The sequence below is a fragment of the Phasianus colchicus genome, chromosome 1 (genome assembly GCF_987193195.1).
Source record: "Phasianus colchicus chromosome 1, bPhaCol1.hap1.1, whole genome shotgun sequence".
NCBI classification, from domain to species: domain Eukaryota; kingdom Metazoa; phylum Chordata; class Aves; order Galliformes; family Phasianidae; genus Phasianus; species Phasianus colchicus.
Genome location: NC_143436.1, coordinates 20602303 through 20609382, shown reverse-complemented (window position 1 = coordinate 20609382; position 7080 = coordinate 20602303). Strand labels below are relative to the sequence as shown.

The window sequence follows — 7080 nt, the reverse complement described above, 5'->3', positions numbered from 1 at the left end:
GCATATGGCTTGAGTTTTCCCATTGATTTCAGCAACAGTGCACTGAGCCTTTATTATATCTGGAGCTGAAAGCTCACCCCTTGTTCAGCTTTTTGTCTCTTGTGTTGCTGCTGCAGGACAGTGCACTGTGAAGTGAAGGCATAGATGGGGACCCAGGTGTTGCTTCCGACTAAAAGCCTCTCTGCTGGAACTTCCTGACTCATTTCCCTGATTACAAGACAGCAGGTGTCAAATACATCAGAAAAAGAACAAAGGACATTATCTATCCATACTTAATTAAAGTCAGAAATGCACTCAAGCCCGGCTGTCTGAACCAGAAGGCCGTTAGGGTGATTGTGTTTTAATTTATTTTAACTGTGCAGCAAGAAATTTAAGATGATTAGGTCTGAGACTAATGCACATTAAAGAATAGAATTATTTTCTTATTTTTTGTTTGCTTCTGTTTTGATTTATTTTTAGAAAAATACTATTTTTGTATTTCCTTACAGTTACAGTATTTTTGTAAGTACTTTGAGAATGCAGCACACAGCACTCATGTAAAATGTACAAGGTAGTCTGATAAATATGCCGTCATACCATCTTACCTTTAGTTTAAATGTCACTGGAGGAACAGGGTTTCAACTTCATCATCTTCAGTGATTACATTACTGTTTTTTTAACAGTTTAAATTTTCTATTACACGAATCCTATCTCTTCATCAAGTGGAAATGGGGCTCACATATCTTATGTTTCACCTAGCTACTATATGTTCTTCGTGAATTCAGTCTGCCTTTTGGTTCTGTAAAGATTTTCAGCATAAAGGATCAGGAAAAGAGATGTAATCTGCTTAAAAAAGGCACTTGGATGTGTTCCAGGGAAAATGACTGCTGTGTTAGTAGCTTAACCACGTAACAGTTGTAGTGGAATATCAGTGATTTTCATCTCAAGTTTGTAAAATTTACACAAATTATCTTACATCAAAAACAGAACCATGCCTGCCCTAGAAACATTCTGGAACATGCATAGTTCTAGTGCTTTCATACTATTTTCTTGTAACTGTGGTATTAACATAATTAAGATCACTATATATTGCTGTGTATACCATCTTCCAGTAAGTATTTAGGATTCCTTATATTACGGAATCCTTTTATAACATTAAATAAAAATAAAGGATCTACTAATCAGCAGGGGCTTTGTGGGGGTTCAAGCAAGATATTCGTATAATAAGATTATATAAATACTATTTAATTGACTACTTGAAGGCATAGCAGGGAGTGAAGTTTTAAGATGCTTTGAAAATGGCCATTACCTTCTAAATAATCTTTGGACACATTACTTCACTGGGTCCATAAAGCTTAGACTCTGGTTCATATGCTTTACAGAAATAGTTCTTATCTCCATGAAACCGTCTCTGAGTATTGAGTTTCTTAATGCATTTTGCTATGCTGAATTTAGCACCTGTAAAAGTCACAGTCTGACATCCTGATTCAGACTTCATTGACCATGCTGGGAGGGGCATCTGAATCAAATTCCAGTATTCTGATATGAATTAATGAGAATAATTCAAGTGTACCCTTAAAACTTGCTCATATCAAGTCCTAGTAATTTATGTGGGACTAAAACTCTTGGTGAGCTTATTTTCCAAATCCAAACCTTAACACAGAGTTATCTCTGTGGTATTTCGCAGCATGCTCAATGAATGCTTTTAGCAAGATTCTGCTACATGCAAATCCTGAAGCCTTCCAAGATTGATAAAGACTTCATTTCACTGGTCTTCTAAGTTTAGTAAACAGTTTCGATCATGATAAATCGAAAGTATTTTTGGTTGTTTCTCATCATTACTAATAGAGATAACAAGGAGGAAGAAAAACTTGTCAAAAGTAGTTTGGTGTGACACACAGAGCAGTGCTACAGAATATCCTTAATTTGTAATAGAGAATGCTATGCTCAAGATTTTTTTTTTTTTAGTTTCTATTATGTAAGCTACTAACAGCTCTAACAGCACTTACATCTTGTTTTCAGTGAATTTGAAAAAGCTGGCCTGTTTCTAGACATTGAACATTTTAAAAAGTCACTGGGTTTATAGAATTTTTGCCTGGAGCACAAAAAGTTAATGTGAACCACAAAGTATTGCTCTTGTATAAATTAATAACTTAAAGAGTAAAATTTTGGCTTTCATATATTTTGGTCTGTTTTAAGAATCTCATAATTTATGGTCCTTGATCCAGTGCTTAAAAGCATATTTAAATGGTGATGCATACTCCTTTTTTTGAGTTCGCCAAGATATTGATTCCAAAGTGGGCAAGGAAGTAACAGCAACAGATTGCCCTTATGACTTAATGCTATGTTGCCCATATTACATTAATTAAATAAAACCTTAATAACCTCTATGTCAAAAAAACAGCACAGATTGCCTAGTGAAAGTGAGCATGGATGAGAAAAGCAAAGCAAAGTGTTGTGATTCCATTCCGAATGGAAAAGTTGTTTGAAGCTGCACTGGAGAAAATGGTTGGGTTGCTTCTCACTTGGAATAAATTCCATTCCTGTGATACTTTGGCTAAAGGCAAAAGTGGGCACAGTAATTAAGAAGAAAAGTCAAACCCCAACAGATTCCCAAAATACAGCTCTAGAAGAATAGTGTGAGTCCAGTAAGAAGATAAACAACATGCATTAAACTATACCAAACTAAAGGTTATGACTAAATTTTCCCACCAGGGTGCCTGTGGTTGGGCAGCTGAAAACATCGTTAAGTTAATCTCTCTGGCCAGAGATCAGGAAAGCTCTTTAGCACAGTCTGTATCAATTCCTATTCAGGAAGACCCTTGCACAAGACTAAATTTAAGCAGGCATTTAAATCCCATTGATTTCAATGGGATTTAAGCACAGACCCAATATTAAACATCTGCTTAAATATTCTCTCAAACAGGGAGAGAATATCCTCCTTAATGGAGTCTGAAGTTCAAAACTATTAGTTTTGTGTATTGTAATTCACTTAAATTCAAAAGACAAATAAGGAATTTTCCTTGTGTGGAGTGTTTTATGATCACGTTATAGCATCGCCTGTTCCAACAAATAGTGGTTTAACTGTTTTCCATTCAGCTGTTAAAATTCTCAGTTGTGTGACGCTGAGCAGGACCTGAGAAAGTCATTGTGGAAGTGTGGCTGCCAGCTACATGATTGATACTTTCCAGTGCACGCCTGCTCTCAGATCTGAGTTTCTGTAAGAAAAAATATCTGTATTATGCTGCTTTGTGAGTATGTTTCACCTTAGTCACCCCTAGCTGTTGAAAGCGGAATGAGAAGGCTTAACAGTTTGCCCTATACTTTGTTTGTAACAAATGGAGAGACATAGGAATCCTTCAAGGATAATTCACCTGATTTGTCTTAGACATAAGGCATTCCAAAAGTAATGCCTCATATATATTCCTGTGGAAACTACAATAGATACAAAGAGCAAAATAACAGTACTTGATAGAGCAACTTCTCAGCTACAAAAGACTATTTTTCAACATGGTCACCACCAGGCATTATTTTTGGATTAGCTCTTGTATGTATGTAAAACATGTGTTCATCTTTAATTTGCTGGATGTGTTTTGAATGTTGCATGATAATAAAATTCCAGATGTTGGGAATTTCTGTAAACCAACTGCGATCTTTAGGAGTATGTAGAGAAATATTTTCTTCTGGTTCGCTATAAATCTTCCTGAGAAATGCCAGTATTTTGCCTTGATCTTTCTTTTTTACCCCCAAACTGAAACAACTGGTGCTCAGGTGGTGCAGAATATGCACTCTTACATATTGTAGGGAGAATGTTGGCACTCAGTCAAGTTAGAGAGGTCTCACAGTTTCTTGTAGCATCAGAATAGTTCTCCAAATAGTTCTGCTTTATTGTGTTCAACATACATCTTATACACCATTCAATCACGAGCCAGGAATTCCTGTCCCTCTAATCAGTTAATTGGCCTAGCTTCTCCCAAAACACAGTGATAAAGGATGAAAGGTTTCTCAAGTGTGATAAGATTAACAATGCATACAAACAGAACCTCCTGTTTACCCTTAGATGCAAATAGATATCATTTGCTTTCTGTCTTACACTCCAGACTCCCAAGGTTTCACAGTGATAGGGTCTATCAAGGAGTATGATAAACTCTTTGCTGACTGCTCACAGTTACATTTTCCCCCACAGCTCCCCCTTCTTTATTAATAAAAAAGGCATGGTGCATAGCATCCTGTATCATTTTTTGTATATACTGCAACATGCGTGAAACACAAATTAAAACACGGAAAAAAGCAGTAAGACAAACTAATCCTAATTTTAACAAATTCTGTATCCATTGTGCAAAAACCCCTGAAGAGACCCCTGAATATATTCCATCCATCTTGGACCTCTTCCTTCATCCAGAGAAAAGCAGGTCAGCGCACAGGATTGCTTCTTTCAGCGCAGCACTTCTTCCAGCATGAACTTCCTTTCAGCTTCTATGCAGCATGAGCTTCCTTTCAGCACTCTCGGTCCACCTCAGTCCTTGTATGGACATTTGGATATGAACAATCCAGTTCTCACAAAACTGATATACATTCACAAGTTTCCTTTTTTTAGCGTTCTAGCCTCCTTTACAACTTTCCTCCATTTATTTATTTGTTTATTTATTTATTTATTTATTTATTAGCAAACTGTTACCACACTATAAAATAATAGCACTAATTATATTAATAACATAATCATCGTAACACAATCAAAGTCTCGACTGATAACACATTAAACATATAAGTGACATAGGTGGTCACGATTTTTTGAGTCGATACAGACACACTCACATAGGCATTTATTTTAGACAATTCCATATGGAATGGAGAAATGAAAACTTTCTAAGCTAATTTATTATTACTTATTGAGAGATGACAAACTGCTGAAATGACAGAGAAGATACATTCTGGAGGTGGATGTGAAAGGCAGTGACAGCAGGGAGTCTTCAAAGATCACTTTTCCTTTCTCACCCATTGCAGACTCTCTCCTGCTTTTATTCTTCTCAGGGTCTACAAGGTTTTTTCCACTTGTGCTCCACATCTGCATGGCCAGTGCATGATACAGAGCCCAGGTGGAACACCTGGTCGCAAAATAGAACAAACCACTAAATTAGATCTCTCTACAAAACAAAATACAGAAAGTTATTTACAGCTATAGTAGCTTTCTCCCATTGTTTCTAGCTTTACCATTAGCTCCATTTTTTATTTAAACCACAAGCTTTTTCTTGTTGACCAGTAGCTTGTACTACTGTTACAAAAATCATCTACGGGTGGCAATCTTGATGCAGCACAGAGTGAGAGGCACGCATAAACATCTTTACCCTGCTGTGTGCACACTGCATTCAGTCCACTGGGGACAAAACTCATTCTGGGTCCTTCAAGGTCCTGCTCTAGTGCAACTGCTACTGTTCTTCCCAATTTCTTTTTTTCATTACAATCCCTTCCCAAGTCCCCACATTTAATTTGTCCAAGTCCCTTACTTCAATTCCTTTAACCTGTATATTATCGGGAGAAAATAAAGACATTCTTGCTCGGACTAGCAAAAGGCCTTCAGAGGTGTAAACAAGAGGCAGAAAAAACGAAAATTGTAACTATTCATGCCAGACAGACCCTCTCAACATGATCACGAGACGTCTAGCTTGTACACCTGGCATGGGTGTGCGCAGATGCTATAAAGACCATTGGCCAAGCCCCGCCAAAACTGAGGCGGCTTGGTGGAGGTGAGTGGCAAGGAACCATGAGTTCATGTGTAACAAAGGAGCAGATGGCGGATTGCCAATTGACAGAAGATCCCGTCAGGTATACATGGAACCCAATGTACGTTGTCCCAGTTGTGAACAGCCGGGGAAGATACCTACGCAGAAGGAGGTGTGCGCCAACATTGAGCTGCATCTCATGCAGGAATGGTTCCATGGCAAGCTGGCAGCAGGTCGCAGTGGGCGGCACATTGCTGAGCGGCTGCTGATGGAGTACTGCGCCGAGATGGAGGCCCCTGATGGCTCCTTCCTCGTCAGGGAGAGTGGGACTTACACTGGGTACTATGTTCTGTCCTTCTGGCACCGTGAGAAGGTGCGGCATTGCCGCATACGCTGGCAGCAGGATGCTAACATCCAGAAATTCTTTTTGATTGACACGCAAGTATTTGACAGCCTCTACGACTTCATCACCTATTACTGGGAGATGCCGCTGAGGTACAATGGACTTGAGATAAGGCTGACAGAGCCGGTGCCTCGGTCCAACACTCACAACAACACAGACTGAGTGCTGCAGGACGGCACCAGAGGGATGAGCCCAGCTCCACTGCCATGTACTTCAGGGCAGGAGGAAAGATCCAGCACTGCCAAACGTGGCAAGAAGGTCACGTTTAATAAGGCACTCAACCAAGTTCAAGTTCATCACCCACAATAAAAGTTTTTTGTTCTGCACCAACAACATAGTCCGTGTCTAATTGCCACAGTTAAACCTTTCTCTTATTTGTCTTCCTCAATCTGTATGAGGACCTTTGGACAGGATTTCAAAAGGGCATAGAGGAGCTTTACCAATATTCCATAGTTGTAGGTGGTACCACCTCGTCATCCCTAGGAAAATCTGAAGCTCCTTAGCTGTTTGAGGTTCCAGAGTCTGGTTGTTTCCTTCCTTGCTGTTTCCTAGGGTTCGGGATCCCGCAGCGATTCCATAACGCAAATGGGTTACTTGTGGCTGTGCCACTTGGGCTTTCTGTAGAGAAAGTCATTAAGTCTGAGAAAGTTTAGTAAGCTAATTGTCCATGTTATGCATTACCTCCTTTGTTTTGGCAGCTATCATGTCATCCATGTCTTTGAATTTGAGATAGTACTGTTTAATCCAAATCAGCTGAGCTCCCTGCTTTATTCTGAATGCTACTGATGCTGCATTTTTAGCCCTACCTGGGGATTCTACTTCCCACATCCCAGGATAAACTCGATCCCTTACTTCGTCTGTGTTCTGGTCCCAGCAGGGGTAATGAATAAAATAACTAAGCACCTTTATTAACTGTTCCTTTTTTACCTTAAATTCCAATTTTCCTTTAAACTTTATTTCAGTTTACAGTTGTTTTAG

At 39.0% G+C, this 7080-nt stretch overlaps 1 pseudogene; it reads left to right on the top strand.

Annotated features, from left to right (window-relative positions):
* Positions 1 to 5622: 5622 nt before the first annotated feature.
* LOC149919437 (1-phosphatidylinositol 4,5-bisphosphate phosphodiesterase gamma-1 pseudogene) lies at positions 5623 to 6419 on the top strand (annotated as a pseudogene).
* Positions 6420 to 7080: the final 661 nt, after the last annotated feature.